The sequence below is a fragment of the Mesoplodon mirus genome (genome assembly GCF_964341445.2).
Source record: "Mesoplodon mirus genome assembly, chromosome: 1".
Lineage (NCBI taxonomy): Eukaryota > Metazoa > Chordata > Mammalia > Artiodactyla > Ziphiidae > Mesoplodon > Mesoplodon mirus.
In genome coordinates this window covers 2,528,977-2,552,258 of record NC_138976.1, presented here as the reverse complement: position 1 = coordinate 2,552,258, position 23,282 = coordinate 2,528,977, and the positions used below count along the sequence as shown (strand labels likewise).

General features: G+C 58.0%; 1 protein-coding gene across 5 annotated transcripts in view; it reads left to right on the top strand.

The window, feature by feature from the left end:
- Positions 1-23,282, top strand: part of VAV2 (vav guanine nucleotide exchange factor 2) — a 176,184-nt gene that overhangs the window by 58,495 nt on the left and 94,407 nt on the right. The gene's annotated exons all lie outside the window — the stretch shown is intronic.

The window sequence follows — 23,282 nt, the reverse complement described above, 5'->3', positions numbered from 1 at the left end:
GGACTCCTACTACGTGTCGTTTCTGTGTCTGGCTTCTTTCACTCAGCATGGCGTTTCCAAGGTTCATCCACATTGTACGTCAGGACTTTATCCTCTTTTTTTTTTTGCAGTATGCAGGCCTCTCACTGTTGTGGTCTCTCCCGTTGCGGAGCACAGGCTCCGGACGCGCAGGCTCAGTGGCCATGGCTCACGGGCCCAGCCGCTCCACGGCTGGGATCTTCCCGGGCCGGGGCACGAACCCGCGTCCCCTGCATCAGCAGGCGGACTCTCAACCACTGCACCACCAGGGAAGCCCAGGACTTTATCCTTTTTATGGCTGAGGTTCGCACTGTGGCATCTGCATGTTCATCTGTTGATGGCCACGGGCTTGTTGGTTACCGTGAACAGAGCTGTGTGAACACTTGTGTACAGGTGTTAGTTTGACCGCCTGCTTTGGTGCTCTGGGTACACGCCTAGGAGCGGAATTGCCAGGTTACATGGTGATCCTGGGTCTAACTTACCGGGGCCACTGACTTTCTGACTTGACGGGACAGCCCAGGGCACCTCTCGGGGTTTAGGGCCTGAGATATTTAGGCTGAGTTGTCATTTTTGGTTGGGTGGTGTTTGTGTTTCAGGATTAATGTTGACCTATAACAGGGCTGACATTCCTGCCAGTGGAGCCGGGATGCTTATGGCGTTACGGGGCTCTGGACAGAAACCTCCCGTGGGGCAGGGCTTTCCCAAGGGCGCCCACCTTCTCCCCTGGGACTGACTGGGGGAACCTGCTGGCATCGCTGCATGCTCTTCTCTGTGGGGGGCCCACCTCCTGCTCCCCCATAATCTCTCCATGGTCATCTCCAAAGGGCAGTCTGCTGCTGCATCTCTGTGACTGTCCAGCTGGCCTCCCCATGGCTCCCTGCCCCACATCCATCATTGCCCCCATGATCTATCCCAGCAGCTCTCAGTGGGGCCATTTCTGCCCCCAGGAAACACGTGGTTTGTTTTTTTTTTTAATGAATTTATTTATTTATGGCTGTGTTGGGTCTTCATTGCTGCGCGTGGGCTTCTAGTTGCAGCGAGCGGGGGCTACTATTCGTTGCGGTGCGTGGGCTTCTCATTGCTGTAGCTTCTCTTGTTTTGGAGCACAGGCTCTAGGTGCACGGGCTTCAGTAGTTGTGGTGCACGGGCTTAGTTGCTCCGCGGCATGTGGGATCTTCCCGGGCCAGGGCTCAAACCCGTGTCCCCTGCATTGGCAGACGGATTCTTTTTTTTTTTTTTTTTTTTTTTTTTTTCTTTTTGCGGTATGCGGGCCTCTCACTGTTGTGGCCTCTCCCGTTGCGGAGCACAGGCTCCGGATGCGCAGGCCCAGCGGCCATGGCTCACGGGCCCAGCCGCTCCGCGGCATATGGGATCCTCCCAGACCCGGGCACGAACCCGTATCCCCTGCATCGGCAGGCGGACTCTCAACCACTGCGCCACCAGGGAGGCCCGGCAGACGGATTCTTAACCACTGGGACACCAGGGAAGCCCCTCGAGATGTTTTTTTTTTTTTATATGTGTTTTTTTTTTAATTTATTTAATTAATTTATTTATGGCTGTGTTGGGTCTTTGTTTCTGTGCGAGGGCTTTCTCTAGTTGTGGCAAGCGGGGGCCACTCTTCATTGCGGTGCGCGGGCCTCTCACTATTTTGGCCCCTCTTGTTGCGGAGCACAGGCTCCAGACGCGCAGGCTCAGTAATTGTGGCTCACGGGCCCAGTTGCTCCACGGCATGTGGGATCTTCCCAGACCAGGGCTCGAACCCATGTCCCCTGCATTGGCAGGCAGATTCTCAACCACTGCGCCACCAGGGAAGCCCCGCTTGAGATGTTTTTGATGGCCACAGCTAGGGGACAGGGGATGCTACTGGCGTCTGGTGGGTAGGGGGGTACAGCCCCCCCACATAGAGCATCCAGCCCCAAAGGTCCATCGGCTGAAGCAAGGAACCCTGAATTCCCTAGAATCGACCTCTGTGTGCCACTTCCCCTGCTGTCAGCTGAGTCGCCGGATCACTTTTCCCATCTGCTCTCTCTGCTGTAGCCCCGGCTCCCGCGCCCACCCCCTGCAGGCTGTTCTCGACACAGCAGCCAAAATAACCTTTCAGATGCAGGTCTGCTTGTGCACTTCCTCTGCTCAAACCCTCCCTTGGGTCCGCGCTCCCTCAGGGGAACAGCCAGCGTCCCCCCAAGGATTGGCCAGGCCCACGGCACCCGGCCCTGCCGTGGCTCCCCCTGCCCGGCTCTGCTGGCCTCTTTGCAGCTGCTCCATCAAGCCAGGCTTCTCTCCGCTCCGACCCGACGCTGGCTGGTCCCCCTGCCTGGACCACCTTCCCCAGAGGGCTGCCTGGCCCCTCCCTCACGGCCTTCAGGTCCTCTGGCAGCTCTGACCCCTCCCTCCCCCCACGCCCCACCCATCCCTGCCCTGTGTCCTCCAGCATGCTGATAAGCGTCTTATTAATAACGCTCCTGTCACTCGCCCTAGAGAAGGCTGGTCCCGTGAGAAGAGGGATCTGTCTTGTTCACCTCCGGATCTCAGAAACCAGAGCAGGGCCTGGCACACAGTTCCGGCCCCATAAACGTTTGCAGACTGGACGAATGATTCAGCCCTGCCTGGCAGGAGTTTCTGGAGATGGCCGCAGGCATCCTTTCTTTCTTCCCCACATACACGCGGACGTCTGTCTGGGGGCCTGCGTCTTTCTGGAGTACAGCCGGTTTTTACCGTTCATCCCCTGTGCTCCTTGAACAGACCCACGGTTCTGAGAGCTGCAGGCAGAACAGTTTTCCCCATGGTGATGCGTTCGCTGAGGGAGGTGGGGCTGGGCCCCTGGGGCGGCTCCTGTGCGCTCTCTGGAAGCAGGAAGCGCAAGCAAACCCTTTTACTGACTTCTGCTTCTTGCCCTGGAGTCAGACTCTGGGGAGTAGCCAGCTGGAGCCCTTAATGCCGTGTTGAGTGCTGTGTGGACGCCCCACTCGGGAGCCACCCAGGACCTCCCAGAATTGCCTGGATCGTGCTCTCCGTTTGCTAGAGAGCGTAAAGCAGCTTCGCAGGGGCAGGACCTGGTCAGGGTGCCCAGCATCCGAGGGCAGAGTGTTCAGAGCCTGCGTTCTCAGAGGACGCCTGCCTGGACTGTGTCCCTGCCGCAGTCAGCGACTCTGCAGGTCTTGGTGGGGGCTCTCCGAGCAGCCCTTCCGGGTGGACACGGCCCTCTGCACGGATCCAGAACATTGACCCAACCCGGCTGAGCGGCCCGGGGCACCTGGGCAGCATCTCCTCTTGGGGTTTTGTTATGGGGCCAAAGTACATCACGAATGTGCCAGCACTTTGAGGAGATACTTTTCAATAGAAAAGTGTGATGGGGACAGAATGTCACCGAGAGGGGACAGCATGCCCTCCAGTGTGCACAGCTGTTCCCACAGGTGTGTGCATTGATCAGCAGAAAGGTGTGAATTGGGGACTAAAAGAAAACCCTTGGGCTTCCCTGGTGGCGCAGTGGTTGAGAGTCCGCCTGCCAATTCAGGGGACGCGGGTTCGTGCCCCGGTCTGGGAAGATCCCACATGCCACGGAGCGGCTGGGCCCGTGAGCCATGGCCGCTGAGCCTGCGTGTCCGGAGCCTGTGCCCCGCAACGGGAGAGGCCACAGCAGTGAGAGGCCCGCGTACCGCAAAAAAAAAGAAGAAAACCCTTTCTTTTACTTAATTCTCAGAACACTTGTGATAGCAAGCGTGTGGGTTTTCCCCACCAAGCCATTCTGACTCTGCAGTTAACACAGACCCCACAGGTGGAGGGCTCAGCCCCATGCCCATCACAGGGCCAGGTTGTCACCTGTGCTTCTGACCGACCGGCTATAAATTGGGGCTTCCCACCAACCCCTCCTCGGGTTCAGTAATTTGCTAGAACAGCCCACAGAACTCAGGAAAGCGCTTTGCCTCCTATTACCCGTTGTTATAAAGGGTGCAGGTCAGGGACAGTCAGATGAAAGGTAACTAGGGCCAGGAATGGGGAAGGGGGCGATACCCTCCATGCCCTCCCCGGGAGCATCTCCCTCCCAGCACCTCTATGTGCTCACCAACCCGGAAGCCCTCCGGACCCCACAGTTTAGGGACTTTTATGGAGGCTTCATCACGCTGGCATGATTGAGAATCAACTCAGTCTCCAGCCACTCTCCCTTCCCTGGAGGATGGGAGACAAGGCTGAAAGTCCCAAGGTTCTAATCCTGGCTTGGTCTTTCTGGTGACCAGCCCCCGTCCTGAACTACCCACAAGCCCACCCAGAGGCACCTCATTAGAATAAAAGACGCCTCCTACGACCCCGGAAATCCCAAGGGTCTTACTAGCTCTGTGTCAGGAACCGGGAGCAGAGATCAAATATTTATATTTTTCTGATGGCACAGGGACGAAGGTCACGGCGGGGACCGCACACCCTCCAGTGTACACAGTTTTTCCCACAGGTGTGTACTCTGTCACCCGGCTTTACTGCGAAGATCTATCAGTTACAGTGTCTCCTGGGAGAAAATAAGTCCCTGCAAACTTGTCTGGAGCCGCCTGAATGCATTGCCTCTGGGCAGTGATGCAAACCATGGCTCTCAAGCTTCAGTTGGCATTAGAGCATTAAAGCAGAGGGAGTGTGTTTACAGATGCAGAGTCCTGAGTCCTACTTGCAGGGGACTGTGATTCAGCAGGTCTGGACGGTGGCCCAAGGTTCTGAACGTTTCACCAGGGCCCAGGTGGTGCCACAGGCCGGGCCTGCGAATCACGCCCTGGGCAACCCAGACACGAGACTTGGGCTTCAGGTTTTTATCTCTACCAGGAAGCTGGCCGGGGGCGAAGAGTCAGCTAAGTGCCTGCTGGCCCTGTGCTGGGGCTAGGGACCCTCAGGAGTGACACTGTCTATACAGTGGGGTGGGGTCACCAAGGAGGGCAGGGGGGGACACCTGTGGGGTGATGGCTGTGTTTCCTGGGTATGTACACATGTCAAAACTGATCGGGTTACACACTTTATATATATGCAGTTTATTGTATGTGGATCATACTTGAATAGAGCTGTTAACAGGTAACTACATTTAGTTCCTCAGTTGCACCAGGCACATTTCAAGTACTTAGTGGCCACGTGTGTCTGGGGACATGGAGCATTTCTGTCCCCGCGGGAAGCTGTGTGGGATAGCGCTGCTCTGGGACCTGCCCTGGAGTGAGGCGTGCTCTTTTTGTTTTGTTTTTCTTTATTTAAAAACACAGTTCTGGGCTTCCCTGGTGGCGCAGTGGTTGAGGGTCTGCCTGCCGATGCAGGGGACGCGGGTTCGTGCCCCGGTCCGGGAATATCCCACATGCCGCTGAGCGGCTGGGCCCGTGAGCCGTGGCCGCTGAGCCCGCGCGTCCGGAGCCTGTGCTCCGCAACGGGAGAGGCCACAGCAGTGAGAGGCCCGCGTACTGCAAAAAACAAACAAACAAAAAACCCCCACAGTTCTAGGTACACCGTGAATGCGTGAATATATTCTGTTCATTAAATGTCGAGGTAGTAGAGATCAAACCTGTGCTCCTGAGACGTGGCCATGCCCAGCCCGACACTCCACGGCCTGTTTAGTTTGCCAGGGATTTTGACAGCCAGGAGACCATGACCTCCCAGGTGCAGCTGCATTTCTGGCTCTGACCCACGTGGAAATAAACACCCGGCTGCCTCAGGATGGCCGTGCCCTTTACAGGCATTCGTTAGACTTCTCCACCTCGTCTTCCCCAAGCATTCACGGATGCTCCTGTCAGACAGCTCTGGGCTCCACTTCCTTCCCCCATTTTCTTGCAACTTTGGGCAAGTGACTCACTGGTCCTTCATCTGTAAAGTGGGGTCAGTTCTGGGTGCATCAGGGAGCTCTCGGCACGGTGTTGCTCTGGTGCTGTGTCTTCACATGCAAGACCCGAGCCCGCACCGGTTAGAATAGACTTGGCTGCTTATAGCAGAAAACCCAACACAATAGTAGCCTAAACTCACCAGCGTTTTTACTCCCTTGTGAAGGAAATTTGGAAGTAGGCAATGCAGGGCAGGTGTGACGCTGCCACGGAATCATCAGGGACCCAGGCACCTCCCGTCTTTCTATCTGTCCCCTCATCACTGGCTTCCCGTCTCAAGGTCCTGGTCCAAAATGGCTTCAAGCGCTCCAGCCATTACTTCTCTCTTCTAGGCAGTAGGGAGGCTGGTGAAGGGGAAGCAGACTCGTTTAAGCAGACTTTGTGGAAGCTCCACCCACCGTTCTGGTTCCTCGTTACTGGCCAGATGGCAGTCACGTGGCCTCATACGGTTACAGGGCAGCCTTGGAAATGTGGTCTTTGGTATTGGGCTGTCCCTGATAAAGAGGTCGTGCACCTGGTGAGGCTGAAGGGCAGGATGGAGGATGGGAGGCCACCAGCTGTCCTGCAGCCGAGTTTAGGAGAGCGAGTCCGTAAGCTCATCCCTGTGGGCGTGCACAAAGAATTTGAAGTTAACGCACATTTCGGGATTTAAGGGGACACATTAATAAATAGAAATACAGTCTTCAGGTGAGGTTTCAGAGTTGAGGAGAGGAGGGTCGGGTCTGGGTGTCTCCTCTGGCCCCGTGCACCTGGGTCCTTCACCTTCTACAAGAGGCTTTCTCTTCCTCTTGGCCCAGTCCGGGCGTCTGGTTCGCACAGCTCTGGCCAGACATTGGCAGGGACGGAGGAGATAGCCCGGCCACTGGCTGTGTTTGCGGACATCCTCCCACCATCCCTTGCTACCGTTTGGTGAGTGCCGATTTGTGCCAAGCACTGTTCTGAGTGCTTCCTGTGTTAGCAAGGAACCCACAGCGAGCAGCTGATCTAGACCTTTTGCAGATATGCGTGGCCGTGGACTGGCCAGCGGAATGCGAGCTGGGTGGCTCTGCCACCCTCGACCATGTCAAGGGCGAGAAGTAAACTGGACTGTGCCTGGGCACCGGAGTCTTGTTGGCTACGGCAGTTGGTCTGCCCTGACCCATTTTGCAGGTGAGGAAACCGAGGCTCACAGAAGTTGCCGGTTGTATATGATTGTGCAGCTCAACAGTGGAGGAAATGGGTTTTGACCCCCCTGGTGGGCCCTGGGGCTCAAACTCAGCCCCAGGAGTGACTTTCAGGCCAGGGACTTTGAAGAGGCGGCACGTGTCCACCCCGTCCTGGGGAAGGCAAAGGAGACAAGAAAGCCCAGCCCAGTGTCCGAGTGTCCAGACCGTGTCCACCGGGAGAGGGTTTGTTGGAATGATTCCATAACAATTTTCTTAGTGTGCTTTCTCTGCAAGGATGGGGCTGGGCTGACTCGTGGTTCATCACGGGTTGCTCTAGGGGCCTGGGTTTGGGCCATACATTGCAGTTTTGTAACTTAAAGATCACGTGGTTCTCCTTTACTCCTTGTGTGCCCCTGTTCCTACTGGAAGGTGTACAGGTTTGTCTTGGGACCCTAGGAGCCGAGTTCTGTGTCTGGCTCTGCTGGACCGAGATGCACTTGCCTCCATCACGTCACTGGTGACTGGGCCCCGCACGGAGTTCTCAGAGCTGCCCCGGCTGCAAAACCCACCCGGGCGAGGGGTGTGCTCCTGCCCCGCGGTTTGTAGATGTGTCTGCCTCGGAGACCCAGGACAGAAAAGGCCTCTCCGGTTGGTCCCCTTCAGGGCGTCAGAATTGACTTGAAGCTGCCGCCCCATCCCTGAGTCTTCCTGGGCCATTAGGTTCAAAGGTTCCAGACTTTTCCACAGAGGCTGTGGTCTAGGTGCCCAGCTCTCACGACCTCAAGGTATTTGCCGTTTCTGTCGTGGTTCTCTGTGGGGGACAGAGTTGGGGGGCTGGCTTTCCCTCTGGGGAGGTGATGATTGCCTGTCTCTGGGGGGCAGGGGCCAGCAATCCCTTCTTCCATCCGGCCTGGTTTCTGCTTTGGGGAAGCGCCAGCAAATGCTTCTTTGTGATACCAAGTAAATGGTGCCCACGTACCAAGTCAGACATGGCTTCTGGAAAAAAGTGGGACCCAGTAATTCACTAAGTAGCCTCCTTCACCACACACAGGGTTCGGGCGGCTGCCAAGAAATACATACATTATAAAATGAAAAAACCGTGGCCAGGACTATGATAAACAGGGAGGGACAGTGCAGACCACACAGGAACAGATAGCACAGCCCCTGAAGGCCCTCTTGGGGACCCTAAGTGTCCACAGTTGGGTTCTGAGCCTCCGGAGGCTGATGTGAAATGAGAAAGACGCGTTCTTGGTCCGATTCCTTCCGAGGGGGTGGGGGGGGGCATGTCCCCACTGCCCGGGGAGCAGGGCTTTCCCACGCCCCGGGTTCCACCCTGGGCCCTCCTGGCACCTTTCCTGCCCTCGGGGCTCCTTGTCACACAACTCTGGGGCGCGCCGTTCCCTCAAGGGGCTGTCCGTGTTCTCTGGAGTGGAACCTGCAGCCATACCCTCAGCCTCTGCCACCGGTCTTCCAGGTGGATCCGTACAGCTCCCCACTCCCAGCGGCCACAGGACCCGGGGACAAGGAGGGGAGGGGCCAGGGATGAGCCTCCACCGTTTCCCCTCCTCGGGTCTCAGTTTGGGTTCACAGTGGGTGTGTCCTGCCCTCCGGTAGCTCTGAATAGGAGCTGCAGGGCTGCCGTGGCCACAGAGCAACAGTGTGCCGTGAGGGACGGGGCTGGCTGCGGTGGACCCTGCAGGTCCTCGTCTGCTAGGGGCGTCGGAGGGGGCGGGTCTGAGAGGTGTGGGAGTCAGGGCGTCCCGACAGAGCGTCTCGGGGGAGGATGTGGTGCCCACCAGCTTAGCCCGGGGAGCTGGAGATGAGGGTGGGGCGAGCCAAGGGGCTGCACCTCCCGTTTCCAGGTGGCTTTTTGCCTTTGCCTTTTCTCTCTGTCGGGCCGGGCTCCCCATCCTCTCCGCCCGTCTCCTCAGCCCTGGGGCTCTTGCCCTGAGGGACCATAAGGATGATGGTGCCGGCAGGACCCGGAGAGCCAGTGTGCTCAGCCTCTGCCCTCTCTGTCTTTGGCCTCTGCCCTCCTCTGCTCTCCGGGGTGGGCAGCCAAGGGAGGGGGTGGTGGTGGGAGGGATGCATCCTGCCCCCTCCCTCCCGCACCGTTTGTACATCTGTGATCATCCGAAGTGAGCTGGGGACTGCCCTGCCACTGTCATTCTCTTTGTTACTTTCCGCCTGGTTGTTTGGAAACTCTTTAGGCTTGGCATTATTTACAAAGGCTGGTCGCAGCCTGAGCCCAGCAGAGAACAGGAATTGATTTACGAGGATGGCGGCGCCGTCTAGGAAGTGTCAGCGTCTCTCTCCAGAGTCTATAAATCAGTTTTGATTCCGGCAAGGCTTTCTCCTGTCCCGTAAATCTGCTCTGAGGGGGTCTGCAACTTGCCGAGCTTGGAGTCAGTCACCTGGTGACCTAGTTAGTCTCCTGGCTTTGTTGGACCCGTTGGATTAAAGAGGCTTCTCCCCACTCTGCCTCCTGGTCACCAAGGTCAGATGGGCGAGGCTGGGGGCTCCTTCAGTCCTTTGTACGGGGGACAAGTGAACGGCCAAAATCAGCCTGAATTCAGAGCAGTGATTGGGGATGGGTAACTAGCCTCACACAGTAGGTCTTCAGCTGCCCCGGGGAAGGAATGATGCTGCTCGGGCTCGGAATCCTGTTGGCTGGGTTCACCAGCCCTAATGATCGGAGGGCTTGTGAGGTTTGCTCTCCTGTAATTGAATGAGGATATAGGTGCAGTGCCATGGCTCCATGTCCCAGCTGGGCGTGGGTCCTGGGCAGGTGTCCTCTCTCCCCAGTGTCCTTGGAAGCACATTTTGTGCCTTGGTTGAAGGAGGTGTGGGTGACGGTATGGGAGCCCAAGAGCTAAGCCCCGCTCTCCTCTTGGACGCTGATCAGCCAGCCTTGTTGGGGGAGGGTGGACCCGGGCTCACTTGATCCCATGGGCAGGCCCGGGGTCCTCCTGCAGGTCGCTGTGTCTGTCTGCGGTGAAGGCATGAGGGCGTGGTCCTTGATGTGTCCCAGCCACCGTGACCCGGGTGGGTTCCAGGTGTGCCGTGGGAGAGCTGGGGCTCCACATGTCAGGACAGAAGGCTGGGGGACTTCAGGCCTGGGCTCTGGAGGGACCCACTGCCCCCAGCTCCCAGGCCCTGGTGGATTTGAGGTCGGTGGTTTGACCTTGGAGCTGTCCCGGGATTCTGTGACACGAGATCATCGGTGATTTGGGGAGGTTTGGATTTGTGTGTAGAGCCCTGGGCCGTGGGGTCAGTGTCTTGGTCTCAGGGGGGGCACCTTGCAGCCCCCAGCCGTGGTCGCACCAGCATTTTCATGTACCTGGTCCACCCTTGGGAGTAATAAGAACGTGGTCTGTTTGAGGGAGAGCCAGGGGCTGGACGGATGACTGGGCTGGCGGGAGGGGCAATGGCAGGCGGGCAGGCCCAGGTGGCCATACCCGGGCGGAGGGGGACAGACACGGGGGCCTGGTCCTCAGGAGGCCACTCCCCATTCCCCAGAGCAGCCCCTGATGTTGTGCAGAGCATGGACTGAGACCCTGGGAGCTGGGGTGACTGTGCACTTGGCCCCCCTGCCAGGAGAGGCTTCCGGTCTGTGCTGTCCTCCCCCCTCCCCCTCATTCTCCCATTTCGTGAGCACGTGCTGTGTCCAGCCCCCTCGCCTGACCGTTCAGCACAGGGGCGCTGGCGTGTCGGCCCTGGATGCTGGCCGAGAACGCCTTCATTTACGCAGGTGGAAATGTCATTTATTTTTAGCTCAGACAGTGTTTTTAAGTCCTTTAATGTATAGATTTTTAACACCCTGAGGCTCAGAGAGGGCCTCTTTCCACCCCTCAGTGCTTGGGGGGCGCTTCTCGGGGAGGTGAGCTTCACGAGGCCTTCCAAAGGGCCGACTCGGTGGCTTGGACGAAATCTGTGGCCCCAAGACCCAGGGACAGTAAGGGACACATGTGTGGGAGAAGGACCCTCTCTCCAGAAGGGTCCTGGCTGCAGACGTGGCAACTGATGGCCCCTCGGGAGGCAGGGCCTGGCATGGGAGGAGGAGCCTGGGCCTCCCTGGCCTTGAATTGCAGCTGCAAGCCCAGAAGCAGGTGAGGGAACCGCCCTAGTGTCCTCGCCAGCAGCGGGACGGGACGACTGTGCCCTCCATGGGGCACCGTGAGAGCTGGGTGAGCAAGGCAGGGATGGAGCTGGTTGGAACCGGTGCCCGGCACGCAGTCTGTGCCCATGGATGCCACAGCCACTGTCGGAACTCGAGGGGGTGTGTGGTGATGGGCAGGAGAGATGACGGGCCTCTCCTGGGAGTTAGAACCCTGAGCGAGTGGGTTCCTGGCCCGACCCCACCGGGAGCGCGTCTTCTGTGGCTGTGGGAGGCTGGGATGGGTCGGCGCCCTGCGCCCCGGTGCATTTCAAGGCCTGGTTCTTGCGAGGGCATCTGCTGCCCTCGGGGTGGGTGCTAATCCAGTTCCACGTGGCTGATAGTCAAGAGCGGCTCGAGGTACTTCCCGGTTTGGATTTCATGGGACCCTGGAGGACAGGAACTCAGATAATGAGGCAGCCGTAGTTGCTTTTATGGGTGTATCAGATGGGTTGAGGTTTTGAAAGGGAGGATTTCGATTATATTGTCTGCCTTTTCAAGCTCTTTGAGCATCTAGAAAAAGCATTTGGTATTCAGTTCTATGGAGGGGTCGGCCCAGAAGAACGAAGCTGTGTGTGGCAGAGGGTACCCTGGGCACTCCTTGTGATCTGGGGCGCAGAATATGCCCCGAGAGGAAGAAACCCCAAATGCAAGCTGCTCCCGCCTTTTTCCCAGTGAGAGGATTTTACATCTCTTGGTCACCATGATTTGATAAGCATTCAGAGACCGATGAAAGTGTCAAACGTTTACTTAAATGTTTAATTTCTTAATATACTTACATTTTAGAAAACGTGATAAAAATAACGTTACTCTAAAATTGTACTTTTCTGTTCACAATTCATGAAATGTATTTCTTTAGACTCATCCCGTTGTCTTTAAGCTTCCTGCACCGCCTGGGAACACCCCACCTTGGGCTTGGTGGTTGTGTGGGTGATCGCGGGCTGCCCCCGCACCGGTGCCCTGTCCCTCGCCAGGACACCTCCTTCAAGAGCCTTCTTCAAAGGCTGGTTTTCAGCGACGCCCACACTTTGAGGTCAGACCCTGAGTGGCTCTGTGCTGAATTTCTTTGCCTTTCTTTTCAAAACCAATCTATGGCGTGACCTCTGTGAGCTGCCAGACCTCTCAAATACAAATCTGGAAGGAAGAAACGGCTTATAGAAAGTTTTGGAATAAAACCAAAATGGAATTAAAGTGTTAAGTGGAAATTAAATGTCATTTACATGAACACAGTGGTGTGCAAATACGATTAAATTAGCAACCAGCCTCTGAGCTACCCTACGAGCAGCCAACGGAAACTCACATGGTTGTGAGCAGTGAGGGAGGTGTGCGTAGCTGTAACTGACACAGTGGTGACCACGATCGCATTTCCACACTGAGGATCTCTCTGAATTATTATTATTTTTTTTTGCGGTACGCGGGCCTCTCACTGTTGTGGCCTCTCCCGTTGCGGAGCACAGGCTCCGGACGCGCAGGCTCAACGGCCATGGCTCACGGGCCCAGCCGCTCCACGGCATGTGGGATCTTCCCAGACCGGGGCACGAACCCTTGTCCCCTGCATTGGCAGGTGGACTCTCAACCACCGCGCCACCAGGGAAGCCCCTCTCTGAGTTTTATAAAGACTTTAGTGCAGCTTCTGAGGAAGGAGGCATGAACTCAGACGACATCCCTGGCCTTTTCAAGGCACCTTTTTTGCCAACGTGTAGAAGCCAACGTTCTCACTTAAAAAAAAAAAAATAACAGCTTTATTGAGATATAATTCACATAGCACAGAGTTCACCCTTTTAAAGTGTACAGTTCAGTGATTTTTAGTGCATATATTCAGAGCTGTGCAGCCACCACCACTGTCCAATTCCAGAACGTTGCAGTCACCCTAAAAAGAAACCCTGTGCCTGTTAACTGTCACTCCCCATCCCCTGCTCCTGGCCCCAGGCAACCACTGATCCACTTTCTGCCTCCATGGATTTACCTACTCTGGACATTTCGTATAAATGGGATCATGTAATAGGTGGCCTTCTGTGTCTGGCTTCTTTCGCCGAGCGTGATGCTTTGGAGGTTTATCCATCTTTCATCAGAACTTCGTTCTTTTTTTTTTTTTGCAGTCCGCAGGCCTCTCACTGTTGTGGCCTCTCCCGTTGCGGAGCACAGGCTCCGGACGCGCAGGCTTAGCAGCCATGGCTCACGGGCCCAGCCGCTCCACGGCATGTGGGATCTTCCCAGACCGGGGCACGAACCCTTGTCCCCTGCATTGGCAGGTGGACTCTCAACCACTGCGCCACCAGGGAAGCCCAGAGCTTCGTTCTTTTTAATGGCTGAATAACGTTCCGTTGGATGTGCCACATTTTGTTTATCCATTTATGCGTTGATGGGTGTTTGGGTTGATCATTTTAATTCTTATTTATTTCTGTTCGAGTAATTATATATGCACACGGCAAAAAAGCAATCAAGCTAGGCCAACGGGCTTGGAACAGAAAGCGGCAGCTCCTGCCCCATCCCCTTCCACCCAGCCCCCCCCCAGGGCCGCACTTTTAAAAACTGTCTTTAACTCTCCTTTGGTCACCTTTGCGGCTCTGCGTGATACACTCATAGCTCTGGCTCTTGATTTATTGGCTTTAAATGTCTCTGTATTCCTTGCTATAGAAGATCAGCCTCTGCCTCCCTCCCTTACCCTGATTTTTTTTTTTTTTTTAACAGGAGGACAGTTTATAACGCAGGTGGAGCCTCTCAGTAGTGAGTCACTGAATAGCCTCCCTTCCCCAGATCATTACGCTAGTATTTTCCCTTCATCCACGGTCGCCCTTGTAATCTTCACACTATGTGTTTCCCTCTTCTCTCTCGATGTCTCCAGAACGCTGGCCACCTGCCCTTTGTTCCCTGGCCCCCTACTTCCTGCCCGCCCCCGTCCGACTGCTTTAAGACTGATGGCGTTGCTTTCTGCCCTGACCACCGTGTCTTCTGTCCTTGGCCTTGGGGGCCGGTGCGGAAGCCGAGAGCATGGGGCTGCGCTCAGTGCCGGGAGTGTCACTAGAGGCCCAGGTGGGCGGCAGGTGCCATTTCTCCTCTGGGGCCCCGGGGCACTGACTGTTTCTTGTCCTGGACACTGGGGTCAAGGTGCCAGGGTCCAAGGCCCCCCTTGGTAAACTGTGTTCTGGGAGAGGCTCACGGCCTTCCTTAGATTCTCAGGGGCTTCCGAGGGCCTGGGATTAAGAATCTGCCTGGAGTCAGTGGAAAGGGCTGGCCCTCCTCCTCCTGTGGCCAGGCCCGTGGCCCTCCCCCGCTTCCCCCCGCTGTGGACTCCGGGGGCCCTGGGTGCTCTGCCTGTCTCCCTTGCAGCTCCATCTGTGCTGATGTCTGATTCAGGCCTCAACCCCGGATGGTGTCCACTCCGGACAACCGCCTGGCTGCCCTTTGGCCAGATCCCACCTCAGGCAGCTGGAATCATCGGGAATCCTCGCAGGCTGGCTTTTGGGGACCCCAGGGCTGACTCGCCAGGCGACCTTGGGCAGGTGACTTAATTCTGTCTCAGCATGAGTGTGTGTTGATAGACTGTGGTCTGAGCCTTCTCTACAGGGTGTCCACTTTCCCTGCCCCCTCAGCCTCCGGCCCACGTTTCCAAAATAAACAGAGGCCTGTTTGTGCTCAGAGGACGCTCCCCAGCTCACAAAGCGCCCGCCTCCGCGTGAGATGGCCTTGAATCCAATCTGCACAGCCCCACACGCTCACCCTGGGAGTCAGCCGCTACCCGAGGGGCCCCTAGGGGACCCTCACACAAGGTCTTACAATTTCCCTCCCTCCCTCTCTTCCTCCCTCCCCTCCATCCTTTCCCCTCACCATCCTGTCCCTTCATCCCTCCCCTGGACCCTGTCCCTGCATCCTTCCCTCCCCTCCCTCCTCCCCTCCATCCCTACTCTCCATCCTTTCCCTCCACCCCGTGCCCGCATCCCTCCCCTGGCCTCCATCCCTGCACCCCTCCCTCCCTCCCCTCCACCCATCCCATCCTCCCCTCCCTCCCTCCATCCTCTCTCCATCCTTTCCCTCCACCCCATGCCCGCATCCCTCCCCTGGCCTCCATCCCTGCATCCTCTCTCCATCCTCCACTCCACCACCCTTGCCCCCACGCTCTGCCTCATGCTAGTCTCCCCTCCTTACCCCGTTGCCACCCTCTGTGGGTGAGGACACTGAAGCTGGGGAGCAGCGGTCGCGTGTCGGGGGCACAGGGTGATGGGGTAGGGCTGCCTCACCTGCCTCCTCCTGCCTCTTTCTCTTGCTTCTGCTTCGTCTCCTTGTCCCCGAGAGGGCTGGTCCTCCTGTGAGGTATCAGGCCCACGCCTGGAATGTTCTCTGTTGGTGGGAGGACAAGCTGCCTTCTTTGGCCCCCTGGGCCCCTTAGACTGAGACCATGGGCACAGTGACCACTGGGGAAGCCTGGGGGAGCGGGGTTGGGTGAGTCTCGCTCCAGACCCCAGGAGGGCGGCTGGCGGGCTCAGGTGCCCCCTTGGAAGAATCGCCTCTGGTCCTGCCAGGGTCCTGCCTCTGGTCCAACACCCAGACCAGCCTCGGCCCTGCAGCCTGGTGTGCAGGGGGCTGGGGGGACGGTCTCCAGAACTCTGCTTTCCTTCCTTTCTCTGCTGAGAATTGGCGGTGCCGGCACGGAAGAGGCTGCTAGGAATCCTAGGGTGCTCCTCCATTTGTGGAGGGGAAACTGAGGCGCGTGGGGGCAGGTGTGGCTTCACGTCCCAGCGCGATTGCTGCTTGGGGAGGGCTTGGGCCTGGGGTCGGATGTTCTGTTCTCCGCTCTTGCCCACTTAGCCTCGCCCCTGGCGCGGCCGTAGCTGCCTGGGCTGGGGGCGGGCACTTGACTTAGGACGTCCTATGCCTCAGGCTGGCCGGGGTCCAGTGGTCTGTGCCCTGTGTCCTGAGTCCTTGCCCTGTGACTTGTGCCCTGTGTTTTTATCTTGTGTTCCGGTCCTCTGACCTGGGTCCTGTCCCCTGTGTTTTTTGCCCTGTGTCTTATGCCTGATGTCCTGTGCCCTGTCCCCTCTCTCCTGTGCCCTGAGTCCTTGCCCTGTGTCCCACGTCCTGTGTTCTTGCCCCGTGTCCTGTGTCCCATGTCCTGTGTCCTGGCTCGGCACAACAAGCAGGGCCTGGCTGACCCCTCTCCTGGGCAGTTGGATCTGGAGCTGGTCAGGGGTGCTGGCTGGAGCCCGATTCCGGGAGCAGGGAGGCTGGCTGGTGGTCCTGCTGGACTGCTGGTAGACAGGGGAGGTGGTCAGGAGGAGAGAGCGGGTGAGCGCAGCCGGGAGCTGGCGTGAGGGAGGAGAGGAGCTGGCTGCTTGGAGAAGCTGAGTTTGGAGACAGGGTCGCCCAGGGTGGTCCTGACAGTCTCCCTGCACCCAGGCCACTCCTGCCCGTGAGTCGCCGAGATTCCTCTGTTCCCTGTGAGCCCGTATTTGGTGCCACCACCTTGGGCACGATTCTGGTTCTCACCCACAAGCCTTTTCTTGGTGAGAAAAGGCTCGTTTCTTTTTCACTTTTTTTTTCAGACCAGAAAATGCCCAAATGGATATTAGGAGGTCTGAATGTTTTTGTACGTCAATTCTAAAAGATGGGTGGTCCTTGTTGGCCGGTGGTGAGATGGGTGCGGCTGCTGAAACAGGAGATCTTGTAAAAGCAGCTGAAGACGCCAGAGGCTTTCTCTCTCTAGGGCAGAAGTCTAGGCAGCACCACAGCCCCCGCGGCTCAGGCTCCCAACATCCCTCGCTCTGCCATCTCCATCCCTAGCATGTGGCCTCCTCGTGGTGCAGGGTGGCTGCTTGGCTTCTGCCATCACACCCACGCTCTATTCCATGCATCAGGGAAGAAAAAGGGGGAGGCAGCACTTTTCTTTCAAGAGCGGGGAGTCTTCCTCACAGCTTTTTCTTTCTTACCTGATAGTTAGAACACAGTTACAAGGTCACGTCTGGCTGCAAGGGTGGATGGGAAGTGGGGTCTGTAGCCCGGCAGCCCTGTGTTCATCTGGAACTCATCTCCCACCGAAGAGGGAGAGGGATCTGGGGGCGGGGTGGCTAGGAGTCTTTGCCACAGGTGGGGACAGCTAAGCTCCCGTTCCCTCCCTCTCTTGGGGTTTTTTCCTCGGCTTTTCTTGTGGGGGAGAGACCTGATCAGGAGCTGGGAACCACAGTGCGTTTACATTGCTGGGCTCATTGCAAATATTCCTCCTTGAGTCCCAACGGCCATTGTGAGGTGGACGCCATCAGACAGGGAGACCGAGGCACAGACTGCCCTGTGTGGTCATGCAGGGCTGGGTTCAAGGCCAGAGCTGCTCGACTGCATGGGAGGAGCTGTCCGCCAGGCCCTGTCTTTGACTCACACTCTGGTTTCACCCCCTAAAACCGCAGCCCATGGGCAGGGCTCTGGGCCTGCCTGTCCTCCACACCCATGTGTGCCCGGATGCTGTTAATTAGCCTTTGCTGGTCCCCTGCCGGGTCTGCCGCCCCTCCCACTGCGGAGATAATAACTCGTGGGGTCATCCCAGGAGTGGCCCCTCCGGCTCATGTATTATTCATGGAAGACACTAATAATCCAGCCTGAGTCCTCCTCGGCGGAGGCTGCGGGGTCCCCCTCTTGTATCAGTATTAACATTCGAAGCGTTCGTAAAGCACCGTCACGTTTAGAAAGCCTGATTCGGTTGAACTGGGGGACAGGGAAGAAACCAGAAAATACGTGTTTCCAAATGTAATGCCTTATGAACAGAGAGCTGTGCTTTAAGGCCTCAGGGGCTCTTCTAGGTGTCACATCCCTGAGCCCCTTTGGTCCTCAGCACTCGTGCTAGGGTGGGGACCGTGATTATCCTAATTTCCTGGACAAGGAACCCAGGCCAAGAGATAGGAGCGACTTGTCCAGGGTCACACAGCATTTGTCCCCGCGTTTCTGGCCTCTCGTCCATGGTTTTATGACCTTGGGTATGACCTTGGGCAAGGCCTGGCCTCCCTGGGCCTCGACTTCCCAAGTCAAGGGCAGAGCAGAGGTCGATGGCGGACACCCCTTCCGGCTCAGAATCCAAGTCCCTTCTCTCCCCTCGTCCTGTCTCAGGCCTCCCCCAGCTCACCGTGGAGAAGGTCAGAGGTGAGGTTTCTGGAGATCAAGTCCCTGCATCCCCAAATCCCGCACTCCAGGGGCTCTCAGATCTGAGGCCTGCGTGGTGCCCGGCAGGGATGTACTTGATGGTCACTTCATTTACGTGGTGGTGATGTATCGTCTCCCTGAATGACTGGCCATCTCGCCAGGGCCCCGTCCTTTAGTTGGGAGAAGTGTCACTTCTGTTTCTGCAGAGAGGGGGAAAATGAAATTGTGTGTGCTTACAATTAATCTCGCTAATGGCAGCCTCTCTGGATCTGGAAATTAGATGTTAAGTATATTGAAGCCAGCTGATCAGATGACACCCTCTGGAACAAATCAATTAGCCGAGGCTTATGATACTAATTGGGATAACATCCGGATTGTTTTGCTTTGACGCTTTGGAGGACGTCGGTGTCGCCTGGACGCAGCGAGGCTGGAGGACGGATGCAGTGGTTTGTGCAGAAGGTGCTCAGGGTGACCCAGACGGTCGTGTGGGCCCACCCGGCCTGTGAGGAAGCGGGAGGGCGCGTCCGGGACCTTGTTCCAGAGCCCATGTGCTGAAGGTGCGGTTGTCTGTACTCACAGCGGCTTTTTAAAATTGTGGTAGAAAACACACAAAGTTTACCTCCCAACAGCTTCGAAGCGTAAGTTCTGTGGCATTAAGTACAGTCACCTTGTCGTGCAGCCTTCACCACTTCCTGGTGAAGCAAACCAGACCTGGGCAGTAGTTATGGTGGCAAAAGCAGCTTGTGGTCGGAGCTGTTGCAGAAGGGGAAAGAGGCCGGGTTCAGCTCCGGACACAGCCTGTGCGGGTGTGGATCTCAGCTGCGGAGGAGGAAAGTTGCTAAGAAGAGGTTGGGGGCTAAGCTGACCTAGCAAGATGCTTGCAGAAGGCAGGCCAGGGGGCCCAGACATCCCCTGGGGGTGGGTGGGCACGGGGAGCCCCATCAGACATCGAGATGTCTCCCCGGGGACCCCCGACGGCTGCACCCCATCGTGGATGGGTCCCTCATAAGCAGAGGGGAGAGCAGCCCATAGTGACACAGCCGGGACCTGAGCCCAGGTCTGACCTTGCTCCCCGCGGGCCTGAACTCCCAGCACCTTCCTCATCCGAGCCAGGCGTGGCGGGGTGAGTGGGTGCCCCCTTCAGCCCGACCTCTGAAGTGGAGGCCCCAGGAGCAGCTGCTTTCTCTCCAGGGCGTTGTTTGTTGTTCTGCTTCCGAGGGTTTCTCTCTCTCTCTTTTCCCTTGGGAGCAGGTGGCAGGAGGCTGATCCAGCACCCTGGCTTTCCCTTACACCTGCATCCAGTGCCGTCCTGGGCAGGGAGCTGGGGGTCCCCAGGTGGCTGGGATGCTCTGTCACCAGCGTGACCTGGGTAGTGGCCTCCCCTCCGGGCCTCCATCCCTCATCTTTCTGTGGGGTGGCAGGCTTGCCCCACCTCCCCTGGGGCTTATGGGTCCACTGTGGGAAAGTGGAGATGGGCTGGCGGGCGGCTGTGATGAGCACCGTTGTGTCTCCCGTGGCTGTGGCTAGTCCCCCGAGTCCCATGGCTCCCTCCTTCCATCCGTGGGCGCTGGCGTCAGGGAGAGTGCTGGTCAGATAGGAGAGTGGACTCTCCTGGCACCTCCTGGGATGAATGTGGGCCCTGTGTGTGTGTTTGGGGGCTGGGGGGGGGTCCACCAGGGCAGGGGTGCTGCTGGCTGGTGATCGATGATTTTAGAGAGGTGGGTTCACAGGACCCAGAGTGTTCCCTGGGCCCAGCTGTCCACACCTCTGAAAGCTGGGCTGCTTCCCGGGCACGCCCTCCCTGGGAGTGGTGGGTGGGCTCAGAGCAGCTGAGGCCTGCTTTGTTCCCCATTCAGCAGCCCCGCCCCACCCCATCCCTGGGCGGCGTTATTTATGCTTCCAGGCAGTTAGTTTCTGCAGGGAATCCCTGAGGGCTCTGTCGGGGTGAAGCGGTCACTTCCCCCTGAATGGGCCCAGCAGATGGCCTCCTGCCCAGCCTGCCCCACCCCAGAAGACGGCATGGCTTGTGACGGATCATGCCAGGCGGCTGCCTGCTGGTGCCCTCCTCCAAGTGGGCCTGAGCCCAGGGACCCACCCTGGGATTAATACCCTCCACCGAGAAGCCACCCCCGCTGCCGCAGGGGAGAAAGACCAGCCTCCACCAGGAAGCCCCCCGCTGCTGCAGGGGAGAAAGACCAGCCTCTGGCTCCTCAGTCCTGCCTTGGTCCCGCCAAGAGCGACCCTCTGTGTGACCTGGAAAGGAACTCCTACCCTCTGGGCGGGGACAGACCCCGCTGCAGGGCAGCGTCAGCCCCTGAGCCTCTCCCTGCATTTTGGAAAACTTGTCCACACCCCGACTTTGTCCCCTGCCCAAGTGGCTAGTCGTCCTGGTAGGTTTCCGGGGGTGTTTGCACGAAAGCAGGCTTTTGCGCTTTCTGAATTCATGTCTCTTTGGGTAGCTGAAAGCCTGACCCCCTGTTGGTGGAACTGCCAGGTCGTAGAGACATGGCCTGCCATGGGGACTTAGCCTCTCGAGGGGTGAGTACAGCGCCCGCGTGCCCCAGGAGAGGAGTGGGCTCCGCTCGCTTCCACATCCTGTCTTCTCTCCTTGTCTCCCGTAGGGGAAGGGGTTTGCACCCACCCGACACTTGGGCCTCACAGACCCCAACCCAGAGGGAAGAGAGGATGCTTATGGTGCCTTAAGTCTGGGGCTGCTCCTTGTCTGGTCAGGCCTGAGCTGGTGTGAGTCCCGGACACGCCACTTTCTAGCTGGGCCACCGCAGGCGGGTGACTGAGCCTCTCTGAATCTGGCCCCACCACGCTACGTGAGGTTACCACCACCCTCTCCTTGGGAGGCTGGGCCGTGAGCAGGGTGCCCTGTCCTGTGCTGTCCCCAGATTCCTGCTTTTGGCCAAGATGTGCTGGGACACGGGGCAGCCCCGTGCGGGTCTCGGCCTGAGATGGGCGGCGGCCCAGCCGCTGGCTGTGGTTGAGAGGGCACTGATGTGCGACTGCAGTCACCCAGGGGCCTCTGCAGACGGGTCCCGACCTGTTAGGACGCAGAGCACAAGGCCTGCTCACCTGTATGTCCAGCTGACCTGGTGCAGGTGTCGGCCTCGGGGACTCCGTGCCTCCCAGGGTCCGAGGGCCTGCCTTGGGAAGGGGAGCCCTCTGCACGGGGCAGCGGGAGACCAGGGTGCAGATCACAGGGGAGGCCTCTGCAGGCCAGAGTCCCAGACCCACTTGGCCTTTCTACGCAGCACCCGAGGGCCGTGGCCTGGCCGTTCTCTGGCTCAGTTTGCTGTCTGTCTCGGGAGGTCACCGTCATGCCTGCTGAGGAGGTGGGTGGCTCGGAGGGTCAGCGAGTCCTCGAGGGCTGTGGAGGCCCGCGGGCAGGTGGGTGATGGGGACCAAATGCTGCAGTGTATGGGCGGGGTGAGCCCAGTGGCCCTCGGGGCCACCCCTGAGCAGACGTGGGCTCTGAGAAGTCCTTCCTTTGCTTAGGGTTCTCTCTCCATCATTCATAAGGGCCTCTTTAGCTGCACGTGGGGTGACTAGAAATTCATGACAGCGCCCTGCTGACAATGGCAAATACCTCCTCGTACAGCTAGTGGGCCCTCTGTGTGCCCAGCCTGCATGTTTAGTTTCCACAGTGACCCAGTGAGACGGGCACTAATTATTTATGCCCATGAGCTTTTTTTTTTTTTTTTTTTTTTTTGTGCGGTACGCGGGCCTCTCACTGTTGTGGCCTCTCCCGTTGCGGAGCACAGGTTCTGGATGCACAGGCTCAAGCAGCCATGGCTCACGGGCCCAGCCGCTCCGCAGCATGTGGGATCTTCCCGGACCGGGGCATGAACCCATGTCCCCTGCATCGGCAGGCGGACCCCCAACCACTGCGCCACCAGGGAAGCCCGAGCTATGTGTTTTTGAATGAATGAAGCTGATTAAATGTCTTTGAAATCTCTAGATTTAAAGCTAGAGGCTTTTTTTTTTCCTAAACATAACTTCTCAAAGTATCCTGCACATACAGAAAAAGTGTCTGTCGTAAGCGGACAGCTGGATGAATTTTTTTTTTTTTTTTTTTTGCGGTATGCGGGCCTCTCACCGCTGTGGCCTCTCCCGTTGCGGAGCACAGGCTCCGGACGCGCAGGCCCAGCGGCCATGGCTCACGGGCCCAGCCGCTCCGCGGCATATGGGATCCTCCCAGACCGGGGCACGAACCCGTATCCCCTGCATCGGCAGGCGGACTCTCAACCACTGCGCCACCAGGGAGGCCCCAGCTGGATGAATTTTCACAGGGTAAAGCCACCGGGTAACCAGGATTGAGAGACAGGACGGAGCCAGCACCTACTGGGCGCCTGGGGAGTTCCTACCACACCCCGTGGGGTGGGAGCGGCTGCCCTAATCGGTCCTTAGAGTATGGCGGGACCCAGCGAGGGCAGTGGGCTGACTCCAGTGAGGGCCCAGGAACAGAAGGAAGTACGCCTTGGATGAGTGACCTTTGGGGGCACTTTGGAGGAGGCTGAGGTCGGGCAGGAGGCAGGTGAGGGCGCTCCTGGCCGAGGGAGCAGCTCAGGCGCCGTGGGCCGTTAAGTCACGACACAGGGAGGTGGCACATAATCGATGCTTTTGCTCACCGTGTGCCTCTGGGGCCTCACCCTGGTGGCCTGTCAAGTGTGTGCATGCCTGTGTGCGTGTGCTGGCTTTTTTCTCTTTTGGTGCTGGTGTCCTGACTGCTCACCATTCATTTCGAGTGCCCACTCCTCGGCCGTGAGGGCCGCTGGAATCCACGTAAGCAAAGTCGTCAGTCGGCTGCGGGCCCCAGGTGAGGGTTTTGCGGTGCCCTTGACCTCCAGAGTGGCCCCGGATCTGGGAAGTCTTCTGGTCTGATCGCCTGTGCAATGCCAGCACCAGCTTCTTGTATGCCTCTCGTGACGGAGTGCTCACTACCCCCCGGTGGCAGCCCACCTCCCTGGGGGCTGTTCCCACGGCACCCAGGCCTGCCTC